Genomic DNA, 21952 nt, shown 5'->3' on the forward strand with positions numbered 1-21952 from the left:
AATCTAGATATAAAATAAAAGAGAAACGAGAAACACTTATGAACCACATCAGAAAACGACAACTACTGTACATCAGATTTCTGACTTAGGACAGGTGCACAACGCAGCGGGTTTAAACGTTTTTAATAGGAACCAACATTCACCCTTACCAGAAACAATAGTGTAACATCAAACCATAGAACAATGCATGCATTGAAGCAGATGGTTACCATGTAGACGCGCATGCTCGGCTCCATTTGGAGTTTACGAGATTCCATTTTTAACCGTGCTTTGTGTAAATTTATGAAATTTGAACATCAGTAAGGTACTTTTGTCTCTAATTTATGAGGAATTAATTAACATACATTTTAACAAATAACATATTGAACATGTTTATATATATCGTGGGAAAGTTTCTATTATCTTCAAGCGAAAATGTAAATTTTGGAAACTGTTTGATATATTATATATGTACATATAAGTACTAAGATATCACATTAAGTGTGTTAGGTTCTCTGAACAATTTTGATTCACTGTTACGATTTTCCACACATTTCATGCTTAATTTGACAGAAATTTTCGCTAAAGCGATAATTGTGACAGAATCGAATAAACTGTTTGATTAGATTGGTATGTCTCTATATATATAAAGGTAAGCTGGGATATATATGTTAAGCTCAAACAAAAATCGGAAAAAATACTTATTTCGCCTTATCATACTATTTTTTGCAAGTAATTATTTACTAATATTATTAATTCGTATATTTTAACAAATTATTTGATTCGTTTAGGGATAGTCACATGTTAAACTATATTTTCGAAGGTAGAGAGAAAACGGCGGATAGCAAAAAGCATATGGATCGGCAAAAAACATATTGCACGGTTATTTTTAGAATATCTAAAAACCGATATACTTTGTGACGTCATGTAATGAATTTCAGGATATTGTTAACGTTTTGAAACAAATGATATCTGTGATCGATTATTTGACGAAAAAAAAATCTTCAAATACGTAAGATGTCCAAAAACAAAAGTAAATGAAATAACAACTAATATGTTGTTATTGTCAAGGAGACCATGTAATATCTATAAAGTTCCGACAAACCTAAATGACGATTTTGATACATACATGGTCGGAAATTAATAATATAACAAATATAGCGGCTTTGTATGAGGTCAATACAGGATATATCGACCCAAAGAAGTATATCGACCTCGGACTTCGTCCTCAGTCAATATACTTCTTTCAGGTCAATATATCCTTGTATCGACCTCATACAAAGGCTATATTTATATAATACAATTTTATATTGAAAATAAAAACATGTCTACACTCCCAGAACAACACCAAGAAACACACCTAAATCTTAGTATAGCACAGTTTAATGAAAAAAATAAAATAAATGTAAATACAGACTATAATTGAATTCAAAAATTGGAAAACTAATATATTATATACAACAAATTTATAACAATATACATGCAAATTTAAAATGAAAAATTTAACGTATTGAATACCAGAGCTGGGACTTTTACACCGATATATGTATTGGTCCTATGTCAGAGAAAGAAAAAAAAAAAAACCTGCCAAAGCCATTATAGGAACGACGTGTGTAAGACTAACAGCTTGACGTGACGACGGAAACTTGACATTATGTCTTCATCTCAACAAACACCGGCCAATGAATCAAACTTCTTGAAAAATGATCAGGAATGTTTTGATAGTAATTCACATTTCATTTAATATGATACGGTTGTTTTGCTAAGAGTACTATTTTCTTTGCAATTTGCTTGCTTATAGGCGTACAAATGATGACCACATCGAAAGTTTCACTACTCGTAGACAGACAATAACACTGCTATGTCGCCATATTGGTGGCGTTTCTGATAATTCTATCCATATCGGTGATTCGGCTACTTAATATTTTATAATTAAAATATCTTGAGCTGTTCTGACACATTTGAACTCAATTTTATCCTCATTTGTTTGAATAACTGATATATGATAAATTTTAAAAGATAAAATGATATTCTAAATTGTCAATGTTGGAAACATTTCAAATCTTGCACAACCTTAAGCTCCTTTTTCAACGTACGTTTTACTTGTCTGTTTAATTTTCTTGCAATATGCATTGGTATTTTTTTTTTCGTTTATGGCCTCAGACAGCATACAATTCTAGGTATTGTGTTTTTCTGACTGAATTTCGAATCAGTCTTGACACCATTTGCGAGTATGGTCTTGAGGAAACGATGATAGTCCGTCGGAAGTGGACGATACATGGCTGACCTGTGTTAAGAGTTGCAGATTTAAGACTACCATGTAGATTTTGAAAAAGAGAAGGCTAATGCCGCTACAAGGCAGCACTCGCATCCGCAAAGTGGAAAGGGATTAATATAAGTTAATTGCCAAACTTGTTTCCCAATCCAGTTTAAATAAATATGTTTAAACTAAACTAGGTATTGTGTGTCTCATTAGTAAAGAATCAACAATACCATAAATGGTACCAGTTTTATTGCATGCACTAGATACGTATTTCGACAACAAATGTCTCTTTACATGTTTAGTGACACCCGAAGCAAAAATATTTTAGAATCCCAAAACTAGATAAAAACGTTGAAAAACTGAAGCAACTAACAAAATGATCAAAAGTAACGTCTTACACAAGAAAAGGAATTAGATCTATGTATGTTGGAGATAAATTCCTTTATCTAAAAAAAATAATAACAGAAAAAATCCATGAAATGGACTAAATGGACTTTCTATTTCATTTTCCTCGTTTTGGTTTAGATTTAGATGTTCTTTTAATGTTTGATAGAAAACTGCAGATACATTGTAAAACGCTACAAAGTCATCAATATCATATCCTTATAAATAATTTTATTTTTACGTTTGTAAAAAGACGGAAACCTCCGGAAATGTAAAACAGCGTTCTTGTTAATCCGCATGCAGTGAGTAATGGTGTATAGACGAAATGAATACATTTAAAGCTGCAAGGTTTTGTAAATTATGAATTCCAACCTATTCAAGAGCTTGTAGCTCTTACCCAGACTTTGTAAACCGTCACCATTGTCTGAGCAGAACGTTGATGATCCAGGTGTATGTCAAAGAACGTGTCGTCATTTTTTCTAAATAATGTTCATCGGAAGGTACCAAGACCTTGTTGATAAATATCCCTTCACAAGTAATACACGATGGTCTTTAAGTATAAATTCTGCTTACTGACGTTGTTTATCATCTTAATAACATGTTAAACTATTCTTTTAATTGTCTTTATGAATATTTCTTTTATCATATAGTCTGTGTTTATTGATTTCCATAGGACGTGGTTCGGTACTTGTATATCCCGTCATTGTGTTATTATTCTATGATAAGTATCGTATTCATATCTTTCCGTTTTGCTAATGTGCTTTGTCTATATGCCTTTTTGGTGTTTCTTTGATACATATGACCTGGCTCTGTACTTAGAATGAAATTCAAAACAGTGTGGCTGTGGCCATTGATTGACACATTAAATTCATCCATTGACTGGGACAATTTAGGTGAACGTTTGTATGTAACGACCACTGCTCACTATGTACTTTTTAAAGACACTTAAACTATGGGGCTACCAAAGGTTCTCAACACCTTAATAAAGTAATTCGAAAAATTAATCAGAAATAACACGATGTTTTGATTTATATCAATTATATAAATCAAAACATAAAGGTTATTCCTGATTATTTTTTCGAATTATTTTATAATTAAAGGCGTTAAGAGACCTTTGGTGACCCCACAGTTTAAATGTCTATCGTAGGTACGTCGTGAACAGTGGTCGTTACAGACAAACGTTCACGTAAATTGTCCCAGTCAATGGATGAATTTAATTTGTCAATCAATGGCAACAGCCACACTGTTTTGAATTTCATTCTATACATCTTGTCGTTGTGTTATTGTACTATAGTAAATTTGGGTTTTCTTGTCTTTAATTTTTGTTAATATGCTCGGTCTATATGCCATTGTGTGCTTCTTTGTTACATTTTTGTTTGCTTTTATAGTGATTAAGACTATAACACAGTGTTGACTGCTGCACCCCTATTTTTGACATTTTTGCCTGTTGTTTCTGTTTGTTTTGTTGATACCTCATTGTCAATATAATGGAGTTTGATGCTACTGTCATACAAGTGAGAGGTTAAGCTAGCTTTAAAACTAGGTTTAATACACCATTTTCTACATGAGACAAGTTTGGAATCTGACAGTTGTTATTCATTCGTTTGATGTTCAGTTTTGAGCTTTTGATTTTGCTATTTGATTAGGGACTTTACTTTTTGAATTTTCCTAGGAGTTCAGTATTTTTGTGATTTAAAAACTAGTTGGACCGCCAAGTCTGCGAGGCGGTCCTTTCAAGATAGTTAAGCATATAAATACGCGGTGATGTGAGATATATACGTCAAAGACATTTAAACACGGCAATGTGTCCAAGGTCATAAAAGAGGCAACAAGGGGAAGTCTGTCATTAGTTTCAAACTGCGTGTGTTCTTTTTCACGTGTGTTTGTTTGTTTTCTTTTTCTTTTGTTTCAGTCTTGTCTGTCTCCTTATTTTGTATTTTGGTTTTATTTAAATCTGTGGCATTGTTTAATATATATAAAAAAAACTTCTGATACTAACGAAGCCATGCAAAACATAACTGTTTCTTCTTTGAACATTAAACTTTTCGTCCTTTTGGTTCCGTAACGATATTTCAAACAGTGCCTTCGTATTTTCGCGTCAAAATATTAAATGTAGTACCAGTCTACTAAAGGTATGGGCTTTGCTTTTTTTTGAAGGCCATTGACCTATAGTTGTTTATGTCTGTGTCATTTGGTCTCTTGTGGAGAGGTGTCTAAGTTTGCAATCATATCACATCTTCTTTTTATTTTTATATTTGATAAGTTATTTTAACATTAAGAAAATTCGTTAACAGCAGTTAACGATCGCGATACAATGACGCTGTGCTAGAATTGTATGATATATCCTTATTTTTGTATAGTCATATTTTACAACACAATTTACCCTGGTTAGGTAATCAAAACCAATTACATATGACAACTTCTTCACCAATTAACACACTGATACTAGCTCCTGTGTAAGGGTACATAATTATACGTAAAGGCGATATGTACTGTCAATATTTGAAATAACATTTCCTTCTACCCGTTAGTACAGGCTACTCCACGCGCGTGACATATCAATTAATCATTATGTTAATTGATCATAAACAACTTAACTTCCTAATTACGTTGATTGATCATCACAAATCGGCACGAAAACTTCTAGGGGCGAAATAAACACATATTTTCCTTGGAAAAAATTGTATGCATATTTCTCGTATCATTTAAAATGTAGCACTCGGAGCATAGTAAGATCGAATGGTTTCTAAAAGATATAGGAAAAACAAGTTTTCACAAGAGGTCACACTCGCTGAAGCTGTAGCTGGTAGTAAAAATCTGGTAAAATAGCCGGCCTTATAGACAATATTATTTTCAAAGTCCTTCTAAAAGGAACATGTTGCTATAATTTCATTTGTTCCAAATATCCCTTTTTAACGTAAATGTCACATTTTGACGTAGAATTCACAAAGATATTTTTCAAATGTTCTAAACCTGTATAGTTTAGAGAGAATATTTCCATGTACTGTATAGTTCTATTTATTGAAAACTTTGCATAGTTTTTCAAGCATGCACAATAATTATGATGATTATGAAGATCTGGTACTTTTTATGCCCCACCTACGATAGTAGAGGGGCATTATGTTTTCTGGTCTGTGCGTCCGTTCGTCCGTCTGTTCGTTCGTCTGTTCGTCCGTTCGTCCGTCTGTCCCATGTCAGGTTAAAGTTTTTGGTCGAGGTAGTTTATGATGAAGTTGAAGTCCAATCAACTTGAAACTTAGTACACATGTTCCTTATGATATGATCTTTCTAATTTAAATGCCAAATTAGAGTTTTGACCCCAATTTTACGGTTCACTGATAGAAAATGATAGTGCAAATTTCAGGTTAAAGTTTTTGGCTTCAGGTTAAAGTTTTTGGTCAAGGTAGTTTTTGATGAAGTTGAAGTCCAATCAACTTGAAACTTAGTATACATGTGCCCTATGATATGATCTTTCTAACTTAAATGCCAAATTAGAGTTTTGACCCCAATTTTACGGTTCACTGAACATAGAAAATGATAGTGCAAATTTCAGGTTAAAGTTTTTGGCTTCAGGTTAAAGTTTTTGGTCAAGGTAGTTTTTGATGAAGTTGAAGTCCAATCAACTTGAAACTTAGTATACATGTGCCCTATGATATGATTTTTCTAATTTAAATGCCAAATTAGAGTTTTGACCCCAATTTTACGGTTCACTGAACATAGAAAATGATAGTGCAAATTTCAGGTTAAAGTTTTTGGTCAAGGTAGTTTTTGATGAAGTTGAAGTCCAATCAACTTGAAACTTAGTATACATGTGCCCTATGATATGATCTTTCTAATTTAAATGCCAAATTAGAGTTTTGACCCCAATTTTACGGTTCACTGAACATAGAAAATGATAGTGCAAATTTCAGGTTAAAGTTTTTGGCTTCAGGTTAAAGTTTTTGGTCAAGGTAGTTTTTGATGAAGTTGAAGTCCAATCAACTTGAAACTTAGTATACATGTGCCCTATGATATGATCTTTCTAATTTAAATGCCAAATTAGAGTTTTGACCCCAATTTTACGGTTCACTGAACATAGAAAATGATAGTGCAAATTTCAGGTTAAAGTTTTTGGTCAAGGTAGTTTTTGATAAAGTAGAAGTCCAATCAACTTGAAACTTAGTATACATGTTCCCTTTGATAAGATCATTCTAATTTTAATGCCAAATTAGAGAATTTATTTCAATTTCACAGTCCTTTAAACATAGAAAATGATAGTGTGAGTGGGGCATCCGTGTACTGTGGACACATTCTTGTTTCTTAAGAATTACATGTACAGCTTATGTCATGGTAGAGTAAAAGTTGTTTGCATGTAAAAAGACTACTATATTGATCATAAGCAAAAATAAGTTCTTAGAATCTTTCGTTTGCAGAGATTATTTTAATAATTTGATATATATTGCTTATAAACTGTTTTTATAAAATTCTCAAATTTGTCTTCTTTTTTAAATTTGGTAAGTGCATATGTTGTTTGTTTGTTACTTTCGTGACTATGACTATGCATTACCTTTTTGTCTTTGGAAGTTAGTAAACAACAATTACTTTAAGAAAAATCACTTGTAAAGAAATGGTTATAAAGACTATGTCTGATCTGTGATTTGACAACTGGATACTTTTTTACCAGTAAAAGAAGTACTTGTAAGAACGTACATTCTCGTATATCTGATCTCATTTTAAAAGTCTCAATGTTGTCCTATGGTGACAATTGGTAAGTCTGAAATCCAAATATGCTACATTGTTGTGTTATGTTAAATTATGCTTAATTTTACAGTGGCAAATATTTCAAGCATAGGACGAGAACAAATTCACAATCAATCAACTAGGTATGTGCTGAAAAGTTGTTCGATCGGGATCAGTTTAAACTGTCACTGGAAAAGAATGTATTTTAGATAAGGCATGGACTATTTTCATGCAAGAGACCACCTACGGAAAACTCCATAAGGTGTAGCATGCCATGGGAACCAGAAGGAAAAGGTATCACCTGGAGATGGAATAGTGAGTTAGAACGATACTCGAATGGAATATCTAGATTACAGCAAAAAAACAACAATTATAGACAGTATGAATGGAAAGAATGTATCTGAACCTTATATGTCGACCGGCATACAGAGGATAGGTAGGATGAGGTGCGTTCCTGTTGATCCAGGTCAATATTAATACCAGTCTTTCTCAGGTAAGTATAATATAGACATTTATTTCTACAGGCATTATATATTTATCAATATAAACCAATATGCCCGAAAAGAATTAAATAGTATATCACATATGTAAGCAATACAATTTGTGTGATTAATTTCACCTAAGAGAAACATTTGTCAAATTAAGCTTGAACCGTGTGTCGTATCTCCATCTCATATCAAAATCGTACATATAAGCAAAATAATAAATATGACAATTTAGTATTTATACCTACATTTTGCATAGATTAAAGCGAATTCTATGAGTTTAAAAGTATACCACATTGCTTTAAGAAATAAACAAGTATCCCACAACTTTTTTCCCACGATCATTGAAATTTCAAGCATCTTATTTGACTATGCATGCCTTGTTTTTTTTTATCTTATTTTATGCGTGTTACTTTTCAGCAAGGATTTATATTAAAGGATATACAATAACCTATCTTTTTTTTTGCACTACAAAACTTCTTTAATACTCACAACTCTGGACAAGCCAACTTTGAAATGTAATTTGGTCCCGCAAATTGTTTAGATGATAAACGTGTTCCTTATCAGCGAATTTGTACTGTGTGCACGGCCTGAAATCAGAAGATTAAAACAATGAATGAGTATCATGTTAGAACAAGACAAATCGGAAAAAAAGAATACAGTTTCAATTAACTTAAATATAATAATAATACTTATTATATAGGATTCATAACAAAGGAGATTTTGAAATCGCTTGATATCAACTCGAATCATTTAATCATGTTAATTGCAATTAATTAAAAAATCAGCCGTGGAATGGTTGGTACTTAAATAAAATAAAAATATATGATATTAAATGATCATATTCAGTGACCACAAGGTTACACGTATTTGTCTTTATCTGTTGTTATATATTTATAAATATATATTTGTCTTAGTGAAATAACTGCAATTACGCAAGCCTTCATTTCACATGTAAGCCCGTTATAAACACTGTACAATATATTTCGAGCCTGTTTCAAACTCGTTTCAAAGCAACATTTTTGTCTTTATCCAATATATCTTCATTTTTCCATGGACATTCCAAACTTCTCCAACCTTCTTACCAGACAGCATCTTTATATTGCAGGACCTTTCTACTGTTTTTGCTGTTAAGTTGTTCTCGTACGAACATGCAGGACATATTTGGCATTGGACGTGTAAATTTAGCAATCAACGACATCTGGAAACAAAATAGCTATCTACTTTAAAGAGTATACTTCGATGCTATTCCGAAACAATATTATTATTTAGTAAAATAAAGTGTATAGTTTCTGAAAGTTTTAATTCAATGAATACTTATTTTCTACTGCATTATTGCGTTAGTTACAATTGAAGCCTATGGCAAACGGGAGACAACTTCAGCTGAGTCTGTTCAGATCAGAAACTAAACGCTGTTCATAGTTTCAGGACAAAAAGCTTTTGGAAGGTAATAATTGTTGATAAATTGTCTGAATTGCTGTAATTCACTCCGAAAACCTTAAATTAAAAATTTTATATCTAGCATTTACTGCTTATCTTTTCTGAAATTTAGATAAATAAAACGTAGATTTTGTTTGTTATAACTTCCTGGTGTGAATTATTATTATAGGTGACATGAATGACTATTGTTTAGGTTTCATAACGAGTGAATAAAAAGTAAAATCACAAAAATACTGAACTCCGAGGGAAATAAAATCGGAAAGTCCCTATTCACATGGCAAAATCAAATGACAAAACACATAAAAAACGAATGGACAACAACTGTCGTATTCCTGACTTGGTACAGGCATTGTCAAATGTAGAAAATGGTGGATTGAACCTGGTTTTATAACTAAACTAAACCTCTCACTTTGTACGACAGTATCATCAAATTCCTATCATAAGCTATCATTTCGAGTTATTTATTAAAATATGATAATGAATGAGCCTCTAATTTACGACTTTATTATTTGGTATTAAAAACATATAACGAAACTGGATATCAAGCGATATCAAATTCTCAGGAGTTGTTAAACCTGTTTCTCATATGGTAAACATTCTCTTTGTGTTAAAAAAAGAAGAAAGTGCAGTGACTGATTGATCTAGTTTTTTTTAATAGGCCAGTATGACGTCACATGCATGTTTTGTTCCGGCTTCAAACTCAAATAATTTTATTTTGGATGCAACGTGACTTCTAATTTGGCTGACCGTGTTTTTATTATCAGCTCATATACATAATTTTGTCATGTGACCGGGACGTCATCAACGCAAAAAATTGAAATAATATTCTTAATATTTGACAAAAAAAAAAGTATTTTAAGCTAAAAAAAACTTTCAGCTAAGCGACTTAGTATTGGTATTTTGTATAATTTTTTTTTCAGAAATCGGGTATATCTCTGTTCCTATGGAAGCAATGTACATTGTTTAGCCCATTATAAAACATCAAAGACTTAACGAAAAGCCAATAGAAATGTTGCATGATTTGATTAACGCATTTTGTCGTATGCTACGTATGATTTTGTAAGTTTTTTTTAATCTTCCTCTTTTTTAACTCATTTTAGTTCGTTTTGTTTGTTAAGTCTATTTTATCAGCATCCCATTTCAAGCAGTGGGGTGATACAAGAAGAAGATTTTTTTACAGTAACTGGCCACGCCCATAAGATAACATAAATCATGACTAATAGAAATAGAAAGATGTCAATAATGAAGCTGGAACTTATGACCCTTCAAGAGAGCATACGTTCACTCGGGTTGGGTTCGTGTTGCTGAACTAGATGTTCTTTGTACATGTTGTAGTTTTTTTGGCTGTTGTCTGGGTTTTTTTTACAAAACTTTAGTTGGTCGATGTTTTCTTCGATATTTTTTTGGCCACTTAGTATCTTTTTCTCACTTTACACGGATGACACTTTTCAAACACTTGGCACCTGATACTAGTATATACTTCTTCAGACCGGAAATGGTCTCGTATTTAAATATATCACTGAATTATACTGGGCTTTCTATCGTACTTGAAAAGTTGCAATTATTTCTCCATCGACATTTGAGATGCTTTTCGTGTGGGAATAGAAATACCGTTTAGTGGTAATTATTCAAGACAAATATGTTCAAACCACTTCAAAATCGTAAGCGGTGTAGGATTATACGATTTTTTAATTCGTTATTATAACAAATAACATAGGTTGCAGGGATCTGTTTATAGAAGCAGTATTTGAGCAGGCTTTAAGACCATTTTAGGAGACATCGATATTTCTGTCCTACGTTTGTTTATCAAACATGGTGCAACCAATGAAATATTCCAATTTCATGCCACCTTTGTAGGTGTGTTATGATGGTCTTAAGATAGTAATAATTTGAGGATATAACTTATGCTGTTTAATTTGTTTCCAAGTCATCTTTTTCAATGCATAAGGTTACAACACTTTGTTTGGTTTAAGCAATATTTTATTATGAATTATACAAGTACATTTTATAAACACATTCACAATTAGGATTCATTCTGTTTAACGTTGCAACATTGAAAAGTTTACTAAAAGGTAAAGGATTGTGCTTTTTTTTTTTATTAATCCAGTGAAGTCAGTTGTTCTGTATCTGTAACGTATTGATTCCTTCTTTTGCGCATACTCACTCGTACATTTTTTGAAAGTTATTTTTAACTACTAGTACTCTGAATTCAAATGATCTGCTTCTCTTAAATGACTTAACATATCTATAAATGCATGGTGCTATATGTTTGCTTTGAACATTGTAATTGTTTGAAAATGTGACACTTCGAAATAAACTCGCTCAAATAAAATAAACTAATTTTACCAAAAATTCACTAATTGGAAATATTTACACAGAATTAATTCAGATATGATATAGAAAACGTATTTTAACTTTGGTTTCGTGTTGTTTTAAGGCACACAGTTTAAATATACAATTTTGCTCTTTGGTCAGGTTTTTGTCTCTTTGACACATTCCCCGTTTTCATTATTAGTTTACTGATAATCATGATCAATTATATTATGCTACCTATTATAATAACAATAATCCAAAAATTAACTTATAGCTAAAAGCGAACTCAAAGTTCAAACAAATTTTGACTGTTCTGTTTATGACCGTCTAGGTTTTGTTCTCGATGATTTCTGGTTTTCAAAACTATAGATCGTTAATGAACTGATAGAAGCACATGGTTATCAGTATCATGCGTATTTTTAAACACCTTCATGCAGCCTCATCTCTGAAAAAACCCGTGACATAATCTATAATTAGTCAGCAACACCTAAATAATGCAAAATTAACTGACAAACATGAACAATTATCGCATATTTCGCATCTTATTCTTTGTTTATGACGTAAATTATTTTCATTTGCAGTTTTAAACTTTACAGTAATATGACGGACAATTCAAAAGTTAAATGTGGTCCGTGTGAATATAAGAGCAAGTTGGAAAGAGCATGGAAATGGTGTACGGAGTGCGAAGAGGGTTATTGCAACGAATGTGTCAAAGATCATAAACTTCATAAGATACTCCGAGATCATCGCGTGATATCAATAGACGATTATTTCAAAATAGCAGACATCTCTAAAATTCATCAGAGATGTAACATGCATGGAGAGAATTTTGAATATTTTAGTCCCTCAAAAGATAAGATTTTCTGTTTTAAGTGTTTGTCGACGCAGTTTACTTATCGCAACCAGGAAGACATCATAACCATAAAAGAAGCCTTAAATAGTTCGAATACAAAAGATTATGTATCCAATTTTGAAACACAACTGGATGATTTGATTAAAGAAGTTGAACAAAGAGTTAAATGCCACGAACACGTTGCTGATTATATTGATGATAAGGTTGATAAAATAATTTGGAAGATAAGAGAAATTCGAAAGAAAATTGACAAGAAGCTTGATAAATTAGAAGCTAGAGCAATTGAGGACTTGAAACATAATGCACACGTGCAGTCAACGGGAGAAAACCATCATATTTTAAAAGAAAGGGTGAAAGAGGCAAGAGAAATAAAGAGAAACATAACACTTACCAAAGAGTATGCCTCTGATAAACATCTCTTCATTTTCAGTCGTAGAGTGCTAGAACCATTCGAACAAATAAAAAATGTAGTGAATCCTTTGATACGCGTAGAGCAACCAAACGATTTACTATTTATAATTTCACCAGAGCTGATTTCAGTAATGAATGCAAAATCATTTGGGGAAGTCAGACCTGATTACAGACCACAGGTAGAATATTGTACTAAAGATTTGAAGACAGAATCTGGAGAAACTGGACCGATGATAAAAACAATTGAAAAAATTAAAGATATACAATTTGATTGTGGAAGGAAGAAAAATCTTAAAATAACTTGTTGCCGAATTCTGCCAGATAAAAGATTTGTAGTATCAGTTCTAGACAATCTCAGGCTTACTGTCCACAAAGAAGACGGTTCTCTGGAAAAGAGTCTCATTTTGCAAGGAGGGTCTGTCTTTGGCATCACAGTTATCGATATTCAAAGAATAGCTGTATCACATGGCAATCGGACTATCGATGTGATAAGTTTAATCGATGAGAGAAAGAAAAGCAGTTTCGACATAGACAGACATTGTGAGGTATACGATCTAGTTTTTAATAATCACAAGTTATTTTTCGGTAGTAGTTCAGTGTATACAAATGAAATTCTTATATCAACCATGTCAGGTAAAATAATAGGATGCATTCCGGTACCTAAACATCAATCTCCATCAACATTCACAATGGCTCAACTTGGAGACAAAATATACTTTACATGCAAAGGCAAAACATGCGAAAAAGTAGTGTGTTGCGATTTAACAGGTGATACTCTGTGGAAGTTTGGCAGTAGAAAGGATATTTCCAAGTCCCCAAGAAGGCACCAATCGGGGTTAAATGTCCGGTTCCGTACAGATGACAACGATAGTTTAGAGTTACCGGATGAACAACTATCAGGATCAGTTTCAGCATTTCATACATATGACAACGATTATTATTCAAATTTTCCTGATGAGCATCTGTCGCGAAGGGCTTCACGGGTCCGTGTATATGATAAGGATAGCCTTACGGCATCTCTTGCGATAGACAAATATGGAAACGTTATAGTTACGGATAAATCTGATGGTGTACAGGCGGTATCATGCGATGGCAAAGTTGGTAAAGTTATACGCAAAGAACCGACAACAATGATAGATTATGACATGAACTTGAACATGTTAGTCTTGTTAAACGGTTACAAAGCAACTCTTTATAAAATTATTTACTGACTTAAAATTCAACTTTATAAAACTCTAAAGTAAAACTTCATCAGACCAATATAATATAAGCATTTTTTTTTAAATAAATGTATTGTATTTGAATGAATTTGTTTACAGTTTCACCGTGGTTCGAGTTTTGTGTTTGCTCTCGCACTTATTTATATATTTTCATATCGGGAATAAAGTAAAAATATTTATTCAAAAACAGTATAAATAGATCTAGGATATAGCCTGATATATGTCAAACTCAACATATAGTGAAAAATGTTTTATTTTTCAAGAACATATATATTTAGTCCGTTGAAGGTTCATGTTCATGTGCACAAGGTAAGGATTCATAAGAACCATCACATATAAATTCATTTAGAAATGTTTTGAGAAGAACACATTTGAGAAGTAACGAGATATCTTCTGTTGCGAAAATTGCAAAAGGCCACTAATATTTGTTCCACTGCACTTTAATTTGTATGTTTTTAGAAAGGAACGTCTGATAAGAAATTATAAGAAAAATAGAAAATAAATAAACGGTTGTTTCATATCTCAATCACTTAGAAAAGTTAGATTTGATATTAGACCTTCTCTAAATAAATACATCCAAAAACAGTAACTCTAACTTTAGGATATATGTAATAGAAGTGTACAATATTATGTTAGTGAAATTAAATAAAATAAAGATATGACATCAAATAAATATCACAACACTATACGTAGCGTTTGACGAAGTCAAACTCGGTTTATATTATGATAAATGCAGTCGTAAACATTTCTGTTTCCATACAGTATCGTTTGAGCCATCATCAATAAATTATCTTATCTTAATTTCATAATGGCCAATCCGAACATGCAAGTAATTTTTCGATTATTAGGGTTTAGTTTTGTAAGTTTGGCAATTTAAGGCTTACTGTCCACAAAGAAGACGGCTCTCTGGAAAATGGTATTATTTTGCAGGGAGAATCTGTCTCTGGCATCACAGTTATAGATATTCAAAGAATAGCTGTTTCACATGGCAATCGGACTATCGATGTCATTAATTTAATCGATGAGAGAAAGAAAAGCAGTTTCGACATAGACAGACATTGTGAGGTATACGATCTAGTTTTTAATAATCACAAATTATTTCTCGGTAGTAATTCAGTGTATACAAATGCAATTCTTATATCAACCATGTCAGGTAAAATAATAGGATGTATACCGGTACCAAAATATCATTCTCTATGAACATTTCGAATGGCTCAACTTGGAGACAAAATATGCTATACATACAAAGGCAAAACATGCGAAAAAGTGGTGTGCTTTGATTTAACAGGTGATACTCTGTGGAAGTTCGGCAGTAGAAAGGATAGTTCCAAGCCCGCAAGACAACACCTGTCGGGGATGAATATCCGAGTCCGTACAGAGGACATTGATAGTTTAAAGTCACTTGATGAACAGCTACCAGGGATGGTTTCCACTTTTCATGCATATGATAACTATTATAGTTCACTTTTTCTTCGTCAGCATCTGTCGAGAACGGATTACCGGTTTTGTGCAATGGACACTAATCGTCTTCAGTCATCTCTTGTGGTAGACAAATATGGAAACGTTTTAGTTTTTGATAAATCTGATGGTGTTAAGGCGATATCATGCGATGGCAAAGTTGGCAAAGTAATACGTAACGAACCGACAACAATTATAGATTATGACATAAACTCGAACACATTAGTTTTGTTGAACGGTTATACAGCAACACTTTATAAAATTATTTACTGACTTTGAATTCAACTTTTATTAGATATAAAGTAATACTTCATCATCCAAAGTATTATAAAAAAAAAATATATGTATTGTATATATAAATGAATTTGTTTATAGTTTACCGTGTTTCGAATGGTGTGGCTGATCTGGCACGTACTTCAATATTCTTATATCGGAATATATAATAGTAAAATTGAATTGTAAATATACGATTTATTCACTAACATAAAATATGGATCTAGGAAACAGCTTGATATTTGTCAATATAATCATAATTAAGGTGGTATGGGTGTCTTCCTCCATCTTGGATTGTAAAAAACAGAGAATCAAAGGTCCAGATTTTCCATCAAGTTAGCAAAATTTGATACAGGAATGCAGATGTTTAATGTACATTTTCATTTAAAAGTACCAATTTATAAGAATATAACTTCTAAATATTGATATTTTTGCAAATGTTAATTATTTTTGGTTGTTTTTATTTTTTTTTCTAAATTGGCATTTTCAGGGGAGGTAACTCTAAAAAAGTGCATTTTCTGAAGGATTCTGTATGGAATTTTCCTATTTTGTATTTTAGCCGGAAAAAACGTACGGTGACCCTATCTTTTCTTTTGATATTCTCAAAGCAGTGTCTGAAAGCTATCTTTTCCTGAAGTATTTAACAATTCTATCATTTTGTTTAGTTTATAATCACAAAATGGTGTGTTTTCCTGTATAATCCATACAAAATGTGTCATTTTGTCCCGTCCTGTAGCTTAAACGGATAGTAGCTACGATTTTCGTTAAAATTACTTTTTTAATCTATATGCCGGATTTTGTACAAAAAGTAAAATAATTATGATTAAAACAATTACTTGTTACGTTCCATTAAGCATTTAGAAGTTTTTTAACGTTTAACACCTACATTTATGTATTATCTATAGATAATAATTCGATGTTAAGCCCAACCCTTATTCATGTGACCTTTACTCGTCAGTTCCCAATGCGCAATCGCACATTGTGCCTCGAAGGGAAAATGGTCGAACAGGGGAATGTTATCGCGGAAATGGTACGCGAATTAACAGTTTCAGCGAGAAAAGAAACAAAAAAGAGGTGCAGACAAGTTATTGTAAATTAAAAATAAAAAAACGTCGATGAGATCGGTCATTAAAATCACTCGAAACACCTGCGACGCAGGCAAAGTCAAACAAAAGTAGCCGACGGTTTGCGTAATGTTTACATTTCTTAAATTTTCCAGATCACATGAAAAAAAATCTCAACGTGTTCATAATTGTCAAAAATATGTTTATAAATTTACGGGCAGTAATCTCCCACCTTAGAAGAAATTAGAAATCAACTTCCTAAACTTAAGTATTATTCTTCAAGTGTATCCTTCATGGAGGCCCCGATTTAACACACAAACACGTGTATACATTATCGGCATGGTTTGGTCATACAAATGTAATAACAAGTGTATAATATCGCCATTGTTGGAGAATCTTGGGTTGGAATAATATGACGGTATTTGTTATATTTTTTATTTACATAATTTGATAAATGGCGTCAAATATGTACGTTTAATAAAGAGTAATTATCAAATATGTAAGAAAACAAAAAGCACGTGTTCGTATCTATATATATCTTGGTTAGCTCACTCGCTATGTCGGCAAAGTTCGGGAAGTAAACCCGATGCATAATTAATGAGATGAATAGGCACACTACACGATATGAATTATCAATTATTAACACTTCTGTAGTTTATGAAAACATTTTAGCGATCTTATTGCTTATATTTAGTACATATCTTTGATTTTAGCAGCTTTAAAACTTGTTCATAATTTTGTCAAAATCGTAGCTACTATCCCTTTGAGAAAATGCGCGGTGACCTATCATTTTTATTATATTTTTCAACATGTATCAATAGATACAACATTTTGGCAAAGTATGAATAAATTCTATCATTTTTATTTTAGACTCCCATACCACCTTAAAGTGATCTAATTTTTAGTTTTTAGGTATATAATTTTAAGTCCTTCAAAAAATTTATAATGATTTAAAAATATAAAATAGATAATCCTTTGTTTCAAATCTCAACCATTTAAAAACAAATCAGATTTTATATTGAACCTTTACTTAAAAAAAATACATACACCCTAAACGATAAACGTAACTTTATTATTAGCAATGTTCAATATTGTTTTTATTGAAATTAAGTAGAATAAAGATACAACACTCAGCTTATAGTATGATGAATGCAATATGTCGTCTTTTCGTCTCAGGCACGTTCGGATGTAAACATTTCGGTTTCTACGTATCTCTTAAGCCATCAACACTACCTTGTCTTATCTTCATTTGTTAAATGTCTCATCCGAACATGCAAGTAATTTGTAGATTATAATGTATTAGCTTTGTAAGATGTAATGTATATGCTTCCTGCCGTTTTAATTCGAGCGCCGATGATGAATTGTAATCCGTGTCTTTGAATTAGCTTTGACACTTTCTTCTTAGTTCATGTTATTCCCTCCTCAGCGTCACCATTTTTTCAACTTGATCTGGTTCTCTCACTAAATAATTCAAAATTTGGGGACAATGTCATCTATTTCATCGAACTTACAATTATTCTATCGAGGATATCGATACAACTGATGTAGTTAGGTCTGGCCCATACGTTGACTTCCATCTAGAAATGGACAATAAGGGTCGGTCGAAAACAAAACTTGACGATAAAAGGGATTATTTCAGCTTCCCAATTGTGAAGATTCTATTTCTATGTAGCAACATCTAAGCAGCACCTGCATACGGGCTATATATATTCCAGTTTATACAACATCCCAGTGCTTGTATTTTATTGATAGAGGGTTGCTGCCCACAAGGAAGCTATAAAACCATGAGTTCCAAATGGTGCAGTTGAAATCATCCCTTAGTAAATTTTACCGATGACATCACGCCTTGGTTGACCATTATGGAATATCCGTTTCACAGATGATAGCGGATATGTTCCTAATGCCCCGTCTCTTTTTCCGGATTGTGACCTTCCAAATTAAAGTTAACAATTGGTGTGTATTAAAAAGAACTTTACGACAAGTGCTATATTTGGACCAGGATCTGATATCCCTTCTGCAGCACCAGAGATCCCATCTTTTGGTTGGAATAGGTTTTCTCGTTTTATGTTTTGTTTTATGTAATTTAGTTTGTCGGTCTTTTTTCTTTTTTAATTATGGCATTGTCTGTTTATTTTTGACTTATGAGTTAGAATTTCCCTTTGTTTTATTTGACATCTCTTTTAAATCGATTTACAAGTTGAACATCAGTAAACCACTATATTTTCTATTTTGCCAGCATGTGGCATCTAACATTGAAGTCCAGTCCGAAATTGACTCTTCGCAATTATCAAAGCTCTGTTTTTAAGATTGTTTTAGGATCACTGGTGTGAACTTGTAACCTCAGTCTAATTGTCAACTGTAATAATAAAGAGTGCTATATTTACAAATGGGAAACCAATCAACTAATGTACAAGGGTACTAACAACTACATGTCATCATTATACTATAGTCTTTAATACTGAAATAAAAAGCAAAAAACCAATAGTATAGAAAGACCATTGATAAAATAATGAAACAATTCAGAGAAAACCAATGACGTTATATTTGGTATTCATCTATGAAATATGTACTTCAATCACTTGATATACAAAATTTAGATACAAAGCTCAATAAATTAATTAAATTTATAAAATGTAAACTTTGTAATAGTTTTAAAACATTTTGGTTGGTCAAAAGATCTGAAACCTTATCACAAGGTAATAGTAAATTAGAGAATTATTTCAACCTCAAGACTGACTTTGTAAAGGAGGCTTATTTATCAATTAAAGATTTTAGTATAAGAAGAGCTATATGTAAAATGAGAATAAGTGCTCATGATCTTAAAATTGAGAAAGATAGATATAGTAAAAAATACATAGAGAGAACTCAACGTCTATGTCATCACTGCTTATCACATGGATCAAATTCTATTGACGATGAGACCCATTTTACAGTAAATTGTCCATTATATGATGAACAGAGGAAATTATTATTTGATAAAGTTATCACTTTTTGTACTAATTTTAAAGAACTACCTAATGATAAGAAATATTTCTGGCTGTTCACAAATGAGCATTTACCAACTCTCATGTGCCTAGGAAATTACATTATTAAAGGTTTAGAAATAAGATCCAGATGTAAACAAAATATATGAAGTAATTTAGTATTTTATTGTTATAAGATTTAATATAATAGTTATATAAAACACATGTTGTGTTAGGCTCTGATCCTGTCCATAACGTTATAGTATGTATTAGTTTTCTGTTTTGCTTTTTCCAATCATATTGTGTTGTAAAATGATGCCCTTTATGGGTTCTTGATTATATTTATAAAATTCTTATCTTATCTTATCTTATCTAATAAACATGAATGCAAAACGTTTTTAGGAAACAGCAAATTCTTTCCAATTGCCTCCTGGTTTGGTTTTACCTGTCGATTTTATGAAGTTATTATAAATTTGGATGACGGTAGCCTCAAAGGAGAATTAAAATTCCCATGCAGTGGTTATAATCAAAATCAATAGTAATAAAAAACCAGCAATCAAAATTTAATAGAAAAAAAATGATAATTTTTAAGAACAATTCAATATTTGTTTTAGAGATCTACCAGTTTCTAATTCTTTTGAAATTAGACGCCTAGTATGATCAGCACTGGTTAAATATAGACCAGAGTCCAAATAAAATTGGTTTAAGCAAATATGGTTATTTTACAACACATACTCAAATAGTAAGCTATAAAAAGCACCAACATGACAACAATTCAAACGACCAATTGAATAAAAAAACCAATGGAAAAATCCAAATATGACAGATAGCAACCAGTAACAACCATTGAATTGCAGACTCCAAAATTGGGACAGGCACATATTGAATGTGGCTGATTTTTTCTAGCACTTAATCCTTCTAACTAACCGGGACAGTTGTATGATAGCATAATCTGAGAACAACCTAACTTTAGGCTCTAAAGAGCCTGTGTAACTCACCTAGGTATCTATGCATCTTCGTCAATGGACACTCTCCAACATTTTATACAAGAATATAATTATTCACGACTAAATTCTTTTTTTTTTAACCTGTAATGCTGATAAAATGTTGTTTACAGTTTCTCTTCATCTTCTTTGGTTTTTGCCCCAAAAAGTATGAATTTTCATTTTAGAGCATATCTGAAAAATTCATTTACATGTTACCTGACCTATTTGGATATGATGTCTTTTATCATTTTTTGTCTATTAACCCTTACCATGCTGAGTTGTTTTCAGAAATTGTCTAAATTTCGAGTATTTGCAAAAATATGCAAATGATATGCAAATGAGCTGTACCCTGATGCTGATGCATACTGATTACAATAAATCTAAAATAGGTGATCACGGGGTGGGGTGGTCGGGGTGAGGAGGCGTTATTTTTTTGTGGGGAATTTGCCCCAAAGTTGGTCCTCAGGTACAAAAAGCGTCAATTTTGACCTTTTTTCGTTCTTTTTCTCGACCTGTAAGTCCGAGAGATGCTAATAGATGCATCCATTTGTAGTTTACATGTAGCGTGGACACCAGTGAACACTTTTATCACAACAGTTGTTAGGTCGGAGTGAAACTGATCTGGGTTCATCAGTGTAAAGAGGGTCATTTGCACCAAAATTCACCTAATTTCGGAATTTTTCCAATTTTGAACTTTAACTGGACTTGCAACCGGAAGTAGTCGTTTCCTCGGCGTATTTTGATAATAGACACGACCAGTCGTTATGTGCCTTTAGGTTAACGGTATTTGTCAAGGTTTCAATCCTCTGAACTCCGTGATTCAGACCTTGAAGGTAAGCCCACCCCTCCAAAAAACCCAATTTTGTCCGATATCAAATTTTGAAGTTCGTATTTGAGCTCAAAATGAATATTTAAAGTGAGAAACATGACATGAATAGTTTCAGATTGAGGAAACGTTCATACACTACGAAATAAATGGTATTACGATGACCTCTAAATGTATGGAGCGCCATTGATGCCAAAATAACGGTATTCTGGGTACGGCCGTAATATTACGGCCCCCGCACGACAAGGGTTAAGAGATTGTATCTTTCTTTTATAGTTTCAAGACAATATGAAAACACAGAATAAATAAGTCATT

At 32.2% G+C, this 21952-nt stretch overlaps 1 long non-coding RNA gene across 2 annotated transcripts; it reads left to right on the plus strand.

Moving 5' to 3' along the window:
- The first annotated feature begins 7450 nt into the window (after positions 1 to 7450).
- LOC143063586 (uncharacterized) lies at positions 7451 to 12784 on the plus strand. 2 transcript variants are annotated; one of them, XR_012975054.1, is made up of 4 exons: positions 7451 to 7838; positions 8939 to 9277; positions 10191 to 10329; positions 12165 to 12784. It is a non-coding gene; the product is annotated as an uncharacterized LOC143063586 (long non-coding RNA). The 2 variants fall into 2 exon arrangements; XR_012975055.1 differs by lacking the exon at positions 10191 to 10329.
- The last annotated feature ends 9168 nt before the right edge of the window (positions 12785 to 21952 follow it).

The sequence above is a fragment of the Mytilus galloprovincialis genome, chromosome 2 (assembly GCF_965363235.1).
Source record: "Mytilus galloprovincialis chromosome 2, xbMytGall1.hap1.1, whole genome shotgun sequence".
NCBI lineage: Eukaryota > Metazoa > Mollusca > Bivalvia > Mytilida > Mytilidae > Mytilus > Mytilus galloprovincialis.